This window comes from Cavia porcellus, unplaced genomic scaffold (assembly GCF_034190915.1).
Source record: "Cavia porcellus strain 051 isolate PalLab524CR breed Dunkin Hartley unplaced genomic scaffold, mCavPor4.1 scaffold_11, whole genome shotgun sequence".
NCBI classification, from domain to species: Eukaryota; Metazoa; Chordata; class Mammalia; order Rodentia; family Caviidae; genus Cavia; species Cavia porcellus.
The window spans coordinates 40,811,048-40,823,457 of NW_026947494.1; the positions used below are offsets into that span (position 1 = coordinate 40,811,048).

At 32.8% G+C, this 12,410-nt stretch overlaps 1 pseudogene; it reads left to right on the forward strand.

Annotated features, from left to right (window-relative positions):
• LOC100729816 (destrin-like) overlaps nucleotides 1-9,160 on the forward strand; it is a 167,573-nt pseudogene extending 158,413 nt beyond the window's left edge.
• The last annotated feature ends 3,250 nt before the right edge of the window (nucleotides 9,161-12,410 follow it).

Genomic DNA, 12,410 nt, shown 5'->3' on the forward strand with positions numbered 1-12,410 from the left:
TGAAGCCCTCCGTTTCCTCAGCATGATGCTCTGCCGGCTTGTCTGAGTGGGTCTAATTGGATAGCGAACGTCTTCTATGACTTTAGTTACCTGAGCAATCAGCGCTGCTATTTTTACCTAGCCAGAGCCCATCAGGGGGGAAATGAGGATGGCTTCATGCAACAGAGTGGGTCACTGACCCCAGGTGGGAGGTTTTCTCCTTATTTTCACACAGATTCTAAGATGACCCTCGTTTCTTACATGGGCCTACTAGCAACAGGGAGTTTCTGGACTAATCAAAGGGTATGCTAAGTACAGAGACAAACTCTGGAGAGTGTATTCAATGCTATAGGAAAATGCACAAAAATTTGTTTTAAAAGAAGTTATACTAATATTGTTCTCCATTAATGGATTGGCTTAGGTTACACTTCCTAATGGTAGAACAAAAGCAAGTTAGAAGTATTCTCGTCATATAATTAATTTGAATCTTAATTTTTGTATTTATTCATTTATTTATTTGGTCTCTTATTACTGGCTACCCAGTAGTTATTAAGCACTTCACCAGCTGTCAGAAATTCAATGCTGTATAGGAGATAATTTCTGATCTTTTGATAATAAATTACACTGTTTTGTGATTTTTTTCAGGGTTTCCTTAAATATTATGCGTTCTTTTTTTCTTTAAAGTGTGACATTTCTACCCTTGTATAATATAACTATTTAAAAGAAAACAGCTGAAAAGCACTCTAAATTTTGTAACACTTCTAAGATTTGGTTGAGGGTCCTGCAGCCAGGGATAACCAGGCAGGAGGTCAAGCCTCAGGTACACTAGCCAAGAGAGGAAACTCCTTTCCCATAAGCAACTTGCTGATCTGTAGGCAGACAGGCTGAGACAGTAACTACTGAATTAAAGAAACAACCTGACACTTGTGTGTGTTTTTTTATTGACTTTACAAGCTTAAAGCCAGTAGTCTAAGCAGGTATTGACAGGGTAACAATATGCAATACAGTAACTATTGTGGATTTCCTGCTGTCTTATCACTGTTTTGTTTCATGGTATTGTTCTATTTTATTCCCTTTAAAATTCAAATTTAAAAATTGAAAAACAAAGATTTGGATGAATATTATACTAGAATTCTAACATCTATCCTATCAAGATACATTAAATAAAAAATGACAGGTATAATTAAAAAAACTGTTATAAAGATAGTATTTAAAGTATTTATAATTTGCATATAAGTTCCTACTTCGCATACATCTATAATATATACACATAAATATATATGTATATTTTACATATATATATAACTACATACAGTACATCCTTTATATTATGTAAACACACACATACACACATAGGCATAAACATTTATTATTGTAGATATTTGCCTGTCTCATTACAGTTTTAAAATAAGTGTTCAGAAATACAACATCCATAGCACAGTATAGCCATACTTTTTATTGTTATATTATTCCATGATTTACAGTTCCACCAGAAGTTTGTCATTATGTATTTCTCTAAATTCTTATAAATAATTTTTATAATTTAAGAATGAAAATTTGCCATTAAAATGTATGAGGAAAGAAATGATTTTTCTTTGTCAACACTGAGAATCTTTCTATTTATTAACATAGTGTTTTTATTTAGCATCTTACATTACATGCATTTTCATACTATGACGGTGGGTATTATTTTATGATATTTACTAAAACTCTATTGAACCAGGCCATACTTAGATTACTGGATATGTATCATTAAAAAAATAACTTCAGTTTATGGCTTATATTTTATGGGATAAAGAGACATAATCAAAGTAAAAGTAGATTTTGAAGAATGATATGTGGTATTAATAAGCAAAATAAAGATGAGAATTGTGTCTGCTATTCAAAGAATTTCAGTCATTAGATGGTCATACATATTAATATTCATCTAGATTTAAAATATGTTTTAAGTTGTTCATGAATTATTTTGCTATGAAGCTTTTCAAAAGTACAGTTCATGATATAATAAAATATATGTGTAATTTGTCACTTGATTTCTTACTGTAATGTATGCTTTCAAAAAACTTTAAAATAATGCATTTTATGCTAATTTTATATTTTGTGTTCATTATTTTTTCACTAAAATATTGAGTTTGACAGGTCTATACCAGGCCATGTAGTGAGTTTGTTTTATATGTATATGTTTTCCCCTTAAGTGGAATGCCAATTTATTAAATAATATGTCCATCTCACTGTGATCCATGTTAATTTCATCATATTGAATTACTGCATATTCCTTTGTCCAGTTTCGGCCAACATTCACGTGCCCCACTGAATATTCCATTGGTTCTTATGCAAATGTCAGTACTAATCTTACTGTTTTTGAAATTTTCTTTTAAGTACTGGACAGCTTTTAGAAAAACAATTTGATCTTTAAAAGTTTCTCATTAGTTTTACTCATTAAAAGACCAACTATGTCTTAAATGTCAATAAAATGATTAAGCGTCTCCCTCGAATTTTGATAGATTATGCTAATTCAAGAGTGCCAACAGTTTTGCTAAGCTGAAGTATACAATAGACTAAAATTGTAAGGAATTCCTGAAATTATCATTTTAGAACCAAGGCTGGGTTTGAATCATATGATTTCCCTTATTCACAAACTCAGTGAAAAAGCAGTATTGACTCTGTAAGTCAGTAACAATAAAGAATGAAATGATAAAAATAAGAACAAGAAGAAATATGATAGAAATCAAACTAACAAAACTTTTTTGCATCAAAGAACACAAAAGATAATCCTTTGAAAACAATCTATTAAGGTAGACAAGCATTGGCTAGAATTTTTCAAAAAGTGAGAAATGTCACAATAATGAGTAAATATAAAAATGTATGTGTATGATAAAGGAGAAAATATAAGTACAGGGTTATAAATATATGGATATATATGAAATTTCTGATGGATGATTTTCTGGGGCAGTCGATTAGTTCAGTCTTATACTGTAATAAGATATTTGGATTTAAAAATAACCATTAAGACATTGAATTTGTTTTTAAAAAATCTAAGTTTACAAAATTGTTAAAGCTAAAATGACATTTTAAAGTGAATTCAACAGCAAAACAGAAGTTCAATTTTATGCAACCTACTTGTTAGAAAAAGATCAGTTTGTCATTACTCAGCCTAAATATAACCATGGTGTCAACATGAGGAGAAATGTATATAATTTAAACATTTTAAAGCAAATTTTGTATAAAAATTATCTTCAAACAGGTAAAGATTAAAAAGAAATCTAGTAAAAATTTAGTTTAGTGGTACATATCTAATCCCGGGATTCTGAGACACTGACACAGAAGGATGGCAAGCTTGTGTCTAGTTTGGGCAACTGAAGAACTTAGTAAATCTTGCCTCAAAAAAAAAAAAAAAAAAAAAAAAAGTCAGACTATATCTCAATGCAAAGAAAGACAATAGCACACACACACAAACACACACACACACACACACACACACACACATGACAAAAAACATTAAAAAGAAAAAAAAATCCAGTAAGGTTTTAGAACATATTTCACAATAAACATCTAAGTTAGGAAAGGATAATATTGACTAATATTTTAATATATTAAGAAATTATTAGATGCAAGCAGTGTGGTACACATCTCTGATCCCAGCATTCAGGGGCTGAGTCAGGAGGATCTCCTTAAGTTACAGGTCAAGCCTACGATACATAATGTGTTCAAGACCAGCCTGAATGACAGAGCATGACCCTGTGCAAACCTCTCCCACATTAAAAAAAAAATACAGAAAAAAATTTATTAAAAAAAATTCAGCCATTTCAGCGCTAAATTAAACATATACAAAATTACAAAATCTCTAAGAACTGCCAATGAAAAAATTTTAATAATTCAGTAGAGACTACATTATGAAGCTAAAAAAATATGAAACTTATTGTAAGTCATTGGCAGTTTTACCTTTTCTTTCTGGAAATCTTACTGTACTTCTCATTCTACTCCTCTCTTGAATTCCATCCTAGACGAATAGTTGTGAGGCCAGTGTTACCCTGATTATACAGGCAGAGAACAATGGAAGAAAAAAGAAAAAAAGAAAGAAAGAAAGACAAGAAAGATAAAAGAAAGAGAAAGAAGGAAAGATCTATCAGTCTATAGTAGCTGATCTTTCCATTTTCATTTTGCTGAAATTATTCAAAAATTATGTTCAATCTGCTAAACAGTAATTTTAATAAGCTACTTCAGTAGTTATTCAGAATCCTGGATTCAGTAAGTCAAATTTTTTTTTTGGGGGGGAGAGATAAAGATGGAAAAAACATAGAGTATGTTATTTCTAATTAAGTATTTAGCGCAATATGACTGGCAACTGTGTCGTGTATCAGTCGAGTCATACATCAGTTCCTTAACTCTTGGCTCTTACTTCTACATGTCTACATCTAGCATAATATGGTAAGCATTTTAGAGACAAAGTATGTCCAATTATGAGTGGAGTTCTAGTAAGAGTGATTTAATTCCAAGTATCAAAATATTCAGGTAGAAATTAATACATCCATTCAGAGAAAAAGAATAAACCGTAAGAAATCACTAGTTGATGTTTACATGTTGTCATTTTACAAATAGTTGTTCAAAGTACAAGAATGGAACATGTAAAGTGGGAATTCAAACAGCAAGACTGCAAACAGTTCTGTTCAATTGTCCAACAAAAACTTAGTAACATGGTTGTCAATCTTAAACATACAGACAGTTATCCATATCTTCAATTATGTTTAGATTTAAAAAAACTAAAGCAGGTTAAAATCATTCTAAACAAAGAATAATAGTATTGCTGGATTTCACATCATGACACTCTGTGATGAGCACTGGGTACTATAGTGTCTTTTTTTAAAATTTAATTTAATTTAAAGAAAGACTAAAAAAACAGAAAATGGGTAGAAATAATACATAATTTCAAAGAAAAAAATCAACAGTAAGAAATCACTAGTAGATGATTACAGATTGTCTGCTTTAATAGTTATTCAGGATACTAAAGTGGATCATATAAAATGGGGATTCAAGCAGTGAGACTGCAACCAGTTCTGTTCAACTATCCAACAAAAACTTAGAAATATGGTTATCAATCCTTTACTCTTAAACATACATGCAGTTATCCATATCTTCAATTATCTTGAGATTGAATAAACCCAAGGAGGCTAATATCACTCTGAACAAAGAATAATAGTATCTATGGCTGGGTTTCATATTATGACACTAAAGGATCAGCACTGGGTATTTTAGTGTCTCTTTTTCTTCAAAGTATCTGTTCATCATATGTCATAAGATCAGTTCTCATAAAATGTTTATAGATTCTGTACATGCATAAGTTCTTAACATGTATTTCTATCCTTTCTATATTAGAGGGAGAAACAAAACAAAGTATGGCAAAACAAAACATATTCCTATAAACACATGAAGCAAAATAAACATATAAGACCATTGTACAAAGTGTTCTACCATGGTTCCTGTGTTGTCTCTTGTTATCTCCAATAGAATTGGCTATATCATCAGACATAGTATAATTGAATATATCAGTACATAACAGTATTAATCAAAACACAACTTTGTATATAGTATAGATCTTCAAAAACCAGCAGGTATGAAACCAGAATGTGTATTGCAGAGTCTTGTCATCTTCAATGTAGTTGCCTATACTTTCAGACTTGATACTATCAATCATATCAGTTTTGAATAAAATCTTCTCTGTCTCATTTCTGTTATGTTCTTTTTTTGCCATCAGTTGTCTGCTTATCTTCTTCATTCTGTTTTCTGCTCCATTCATTGAGGCCTCTCTGCCACTGTTCCTGAAATGCTAGTACTTTTCTCTCTCTCTCTCTAGAATGCCCTGCAGTATCCTCTGTAGAGTTGGATTAATAGTTGCGAATTTTTCAAGTTCCTCTTTGTCTTGGAAGCATCTTGTTTCTCCATTAATTTCTAGATACAGTTTAGCAGGGTATATCAATCTGGGCTGGAGGTTATTTTCTTTCAGGGCTTGGAATACTTGGAATATTTCACTCCAGGCTCTTCTTGACTTGATGGTTTGTGTCGAGAAGTTTGCTATTATTCTGATGGGCCTTCCTCTGTAGGTTATCACTTTTGTCTCTAACAGCTTTTAATGTTCTGTTTATTGTGAATTTCTGGGATCTTGATTATTATGTGCTTGGGTGTAGCTCTGTTTGGGTTGTAGGTGGCTGGAGTTCTGTATGCCTCATATATCAGAATATCATTTCCTTTTCCTACTTTTGGGAAGTTTTCCTTAATTATTTCTGTGAATAATCTTTGTAGTTCCTTTGTTTGTATCCCAGCTTCTTCATTCACATTCTTTATTCTCAAGTTATAGATCCTTTTGTCATCTTCTAGCCTTTATATTGTTACTGTTTGTTTCCTTGTTATTTTTTAAAAAGTTTTCCTTTTCATACTCCCACATTGCAAAACTTGTCCTCCAGTTTGGATAATCTATCATTAGTTTCTTTCAAGCTGATTTGCCATCTTTCCATAGTGTTTTTAATTTCCTGGTGATCTCTTTGAATCTCCTTCATGTATTCTTTTTTTTTTTTTTTATTCTTCATCAAATGGTTCTCTCCTTTGAGATCCTCCCTTCTTCTGTCTGTGTCTGCTTGAGGGGTACTTAGTATCTCTTTTATTAATCTTCTTATATCTTGCTTTGTTTGGCTAAATATTTCACTTTTGAACTCATCTATGAGGTCCCAAATATATCTCTTTATGTCCACTGGCACTATATCTGATATTGTATGTTTGCTGTTCTCATTCTCCTTTGTATTTACCTGTCCTGGGTAAATGTTCTCAAAGTTGGGACCTGGGGACTTTTCGTTGTTTCTTCCTTTTCCCATTTTTTCTGCTTCTTCCAGGAGGCCCCAGTTTCTTTCTTTGTTGGTTACAATTCTTCTGAAGTGCGCTGGCTAGATGACCCTTCCCACTGCAGTGTGTTAGTGCATTGCAGACAGTGACAGCATATGCTGTCTCCTCCCCTCTGGATCAGTCAAGCTGCTGTGGCCTGCACTGTATTATTTTGTGCTGCCACCCCTCCAGATCGGCGTTGGTGTTGGTGGTGGGGGCAAGGGTGGAGACAGCCGGTGGATACCCATTTGCTCTGGCCAGGAATGCCTGAGATAGCAGCTGGAGCACAACTGGATCAGTCAAGCTGCTGTGGCGTGAACTGTGTTTCTTTAAATTGCTGATTTTGAGTATGTCAGACTTATTGAAATAAATGGGAAAGAATCAATGACAGCCATTTTTAAAGAGCTAATTGGCTACATTGTCCTGTAGGAGGAACTACATGTTATATAAGTAAGATATATTACTGTTACATTATTATTTTCTCAATCTTACTCTGCAATTTTGTTTCCTTAGTAAGAGAAGACTCAGGTTATATCCCAATTGTATCACTTGTGATAGAAATATGAGAAGAAGAGGTAGGAATAGGCTCAAGAATGTGGAAATGGTTGGCAACTTTGTAATTACAATAATTAGTTACTCCTTCTAAGCCTATACACATTTTCACTTCACTTAACAAAAATAAGCATGGTTCAAAATGTGTGACTTAGCACTTAGATAAAATAGAAAGCAAACTTGTGATAGCAAATGCATATAATTAGCCTACAAAGACATTTGCTGTCTAAAATGGGAATGAAGACAGAAAACTATCTATCATCTTGAAGAAAATTTTTGCTATTTTCTTGATAAATTTTCACTTGGAAAAAATGATTGTTTTGTCAGAATTTGCATTTTGTTTTGTGGAGATTGCCTTGTTGAAGCCTGGTTGTGAGAAATTATACGTGGGATGTAGAACCCTAAAGCACCTGAAAGACCCAACATTCTTTAGTGAGACTTAGAAGAAGAGGAAGTGAATTACCGTCCCAGTGCTGACAATTCTGATTACAATCAACCTGAACAAGGGTTACTCAAGAATCTGCATCAAGGTTCCCATACATACAACTTCTCAAAATAATAGTGCAAGTTAATAGAATGCCTATAGAAAAGTGCGGTTACTTAAAAAGAAATAAATTTACCATATTTTAGCCAAAAGAAAGCTTAGTAATATACAGGAATAGTCAGGTATTTGGTTTTTCTTCCGCTCTTCCTCCTCTTCCTTCATTTTCTGCTCTACCTCTTGCCTTGCCTCGGTTCTTTCTCCTCGTCTCCCTGATTCTCCTGATTGTCCTTGTCCTAGTTCTCTTCCTTTCCATCTTCCCCCTCCCTCCTTCTCATAACATGCACCATGAGCCAAAATCAGGCAATAATCCTTCATCCTCACCTGCTGCCCATTCTTTTTCCCATACCCTGTATCCATCGCTAGTGCTTCAGCTCTTTAAAACAATTTAGAATTTAAATTGGTCAAATATCTTAAAATCTGCTGATGCAAACCCTACGTGTCTATTCTGATTTGAAATTTTCATACAATTCATTTAGTAAAAATATTTTGGGGGTGCTAATGTATTATGTAACTGTTATTTTCTGGGTATACAGGGTATAGTATTCAACAGAAAAAAATGAATACTTGTCCCTGTGACATATATATGTCTTAATAGGAGAAACACAGATTACATAAGAAGCATAGGTAAAACAAACATGGTTGAGATGATTAAAAATTTCAAGAAGGAACCTCTGGAGTGCTGGAATTACAGGCATGGGGTTACTGAGAATGTAGCATTTGAGGAAATCTGTGGATATAAATAAGTAAGCTATAAAAACATCTGCAGAAAGACAATTCCAGGAAAAGAAGTGCAGAGAAAATACCCCATGAGTATTAGGCAGAGTTCTGGGCCTCTGAACACAACTGTTTGCAGTCTCACTATTCGAATGTCCACTTTGTATGCGTTCATTTTGTAACTTGAACAACTATTTCTAAGATGACAATATGTAATGTGTTAACTAATGATTTCTTATTGTTTATTTTTTTGAAATCCTGTATTACTTGTACCATTTTTTTCTCTTTAAATAAAAAAAAGGTAAATGACATTAAATAACAACTGTGCTAAATAAATTCTCATATTTTCTCTTTCTTCCAGAATATGAGAACGTGCATTCACTCCAGCGTTGCCAAGGCTCTTGTGACATTAGACTGGATGAGCTGCTCCACGCACAGCAGTGTTTCCTCCCCGCCCTGTACAGCCTTCCAGCGTCTCACCTGACATGCTTCCTTGAATGAGCCAGGCATGTCAGCTCTGTGCTTTGGCACTAGCTATTGTCTCCCCACTTTTTTTTCCTCATTCCTCTGTCTGACCCTTTTCATTCTTCAGGTCTAAACTTAAACAGTCTTTGAAAAGATGTTCAGTGAAATCCTATTTCTGAGGATATGTGATTATTTACCATTTTGTGACCTATGAGAAAGTTCTAAGTTCTTTCCTAATGCAACCTGTGTTTCTTCTATTTTTTCTGAGGCTTTCCTAGCCTGTCCTTATTTTTCCATCTATTTATCATTTCACTGTCTGCTTGCACTTTAAAATGGTGAGAAACAAAAAGCAACCTCTTGAGTGTTTTTCTTCTGTTGGAATGACCTTTACCTGAACTCTTTCTCTAGCTTCTGCATTATTATCCTTCATTTTTGAGCTCTAAATCATCTGATAAAAGACAAATTTTCCCTAAAACAGTTTTTCTTCTTTACTCTGTTGTAGTTCACAAGCCTTAAGGGACAAGTATGACTACGAAGTGGCCTAATTAGATACTGATGAAAATGGAATTGGCCTCTTTACATTAGTTTAGACCTGAATTAGCCAAGATACTTCCAGTATTTTTAAGTCAGTTTATTAAGAACCTTGATTCTATTAAGGACATCATACCACTTTACCTTGTCAGGTAGTAACAGGGTTTTTACATCAATGCAAAGTAACCTCCCACACCCTTTAACAAAGCAGCAGAAATGGCAGGGCTACACCCTCATTTCTGCTTGTTCCTGCTCCTTGAAGTAAATCATTATACTTCAGTGCAGAAGTAAACTTCCTATAGCCACAGGTAAAGAAGATTCATACACTTGAAGATAAAGATGACCCAGAAAAATCTGAACAAATAAGCCTGGGGATTTTAATAAAAATTTCCCAATAATATGCCAACAAGCTTTTATTTTTGTATATCTGAGCACTAAATGACTATTTGCTGACAAGAAATAATTCTTTATCCTTATTTGAATGTATAAATCATGTTATTAATCATGTACAAGGAGATTACAGTTTATATAATTTTTCAAATAGTACCTATCAGAATTTTGTTAGTAAAACTCCTACTTATTGAGTCTCCCTCTTCTCAGTCCCCACCTACACCTTCTCTCAATAAAAAACAAGAGAACTTGAACATTTATCTCATAAGGTTCATTCAAGGAAAAGGCTTTCAGGTCTTTTTATAAGCCAAATTTTAGCAGAATACTTACTTTAGTAGGAGTTGAGAGCATGTTTTTCTTTCATTTCATCCTTAGCAACTTGATGCCATCTGATTTTTGTGTTTGTTCAAGGTCAAGGATGCCATAATTGCTCTTTCTGAGTATCTCTTGGGTGAAGGTTTCTTCATCTCTAAATTTTCTTCATTTTTTTTAATATAAGTTGTTTTCTTGTTTGATTTTTTTTCCATTTTATTCAGTTGACTTTGAGTATTTTCAAGATCTAGAGTTAAAGTTATTTATTCATATCCAAAACATATTTATGCAGTTTCCACTGTATGGAAAATATTTGATCAAATAGTTATTTATTTTTTCTTTTCTCCCAGTTTATATTTTATGAAAAAAATAAAACAAAATGCCATAGTAAAATAAAGGGATAATAGTAGCTACTATACTATGTATCACTATTTTCAAAGTAGCAACTCAGAATATAAGACATAAATCAAGAATAATCTTACAAAAACAAACAAGCTGGCGTGGTGGTGCACGCCTGTGATCGCAGCACTCAAGCAGCTGAGGCAGGAGGATCACAGAAAGTTTGAGCCCAGCCTGGGCTATAAAGCAAGCTGAAGGCTGGCCGGAGCTATAGAGCATGACATTGTCTCAAAAAGACTAAAAATAAAGAAATAAACAAACAAACATATAACATCCCAAAACTTTCTTCTCAGTGATCTAAGATGAACTACTAGTATATTAGCATATATTAAAGTATTTATACTTTTTATTTTATATATTCAAAATGAATCTGAATATATTTATGAGGGGAGAAAAATTCTTATTTTTTAGTTCATCTAAAGCTTTAAAAATACTATTTATATATTTATTATATTTTAATATATTAGGAACGAAAGAAATGATTAGTTCCTATTTGCCAGTCCTCCTAAATGAAGTCATGTCTTTGTACCAAATACCGATGGTTAAAAAGTTTTCAGTAATAAATCACAATTGTACATGTATAGACTGTTTCTTTTCATTATTCCCTAGACGATACAATATAACAATCATTTGCATAGAACCTATATTGTAAAAAAATTATAGTCTAGAGATAATTTAAATTATATGGGATGATATGCATATGCATAGGGATATGTAAATATGATACCATTTTCTATGAAGGAGTGGGAGCACTCACCGGTTTTGACAATCAGTCCTTTTAAAAAATAATCCTATATGAATATTATATTAATATGACACTCAACGTCTCTGACTTTGAATTTGCCTTCCTGGGAACATTTGGCAAAGTCTGAAGAGACTTTTGATTAAGAATTGTGTATTATTAGTTTTGAGTAAAGAGAAACTATGTATAATGTTTAATATCTTGCAATACACACAACAAATGTACCTTATATAGTTTAGTATATCAAATATCTGATGTTGGTTCAAAAACTGCATTGGTTCCCATAATTTAAATGAACCAAATATACAGGGAGTATGCATGCCACATATAATTAAATAACCTAATGAAGGAAAATTTGAATTTTTTTCTCCTAAGGATAGAATTAGTTTTTTTTTTCACGATAGAATTTTTCACATTCTTCCTTTATACTGTAACGGTTGTATTAAATGGCAACTGCAATCAGTTAAGACCATTAAGTGCAAACCTACCTGGCTTCTCCAGTATCTAAGGAGACACAGCTGGAATGAAAACAAACAGAAGGTGTAAATGAGAAGATTCAATTAGCATTTTTACTTCTAGCACGTGTTTTACAAAGGATCCTTTGGGATTGAAAAAACAAATAGAGAGACCTCTATTCAAATGAAAAATTGTTCTTACTGCGAGCAGAATAAAATCTTTTAACATATTTTTACACCATTTGGGGTTCAGTCCAAATCTATGTTCTTGGGGTCAAGTCACAAATATAGTAACAAAGAAATTCTAAGCTAAGAGCAACAAAATTGCTATATATTAGAACGGTAACCATTTTAGAGGCAGTCTGATTTTTTTCAGAAGTCTTTCTCTACTCCTAATAGCATTATAATTGTTATTATAAGATTAAACTTGACACTATGATTTCTAAGAATGAATGTA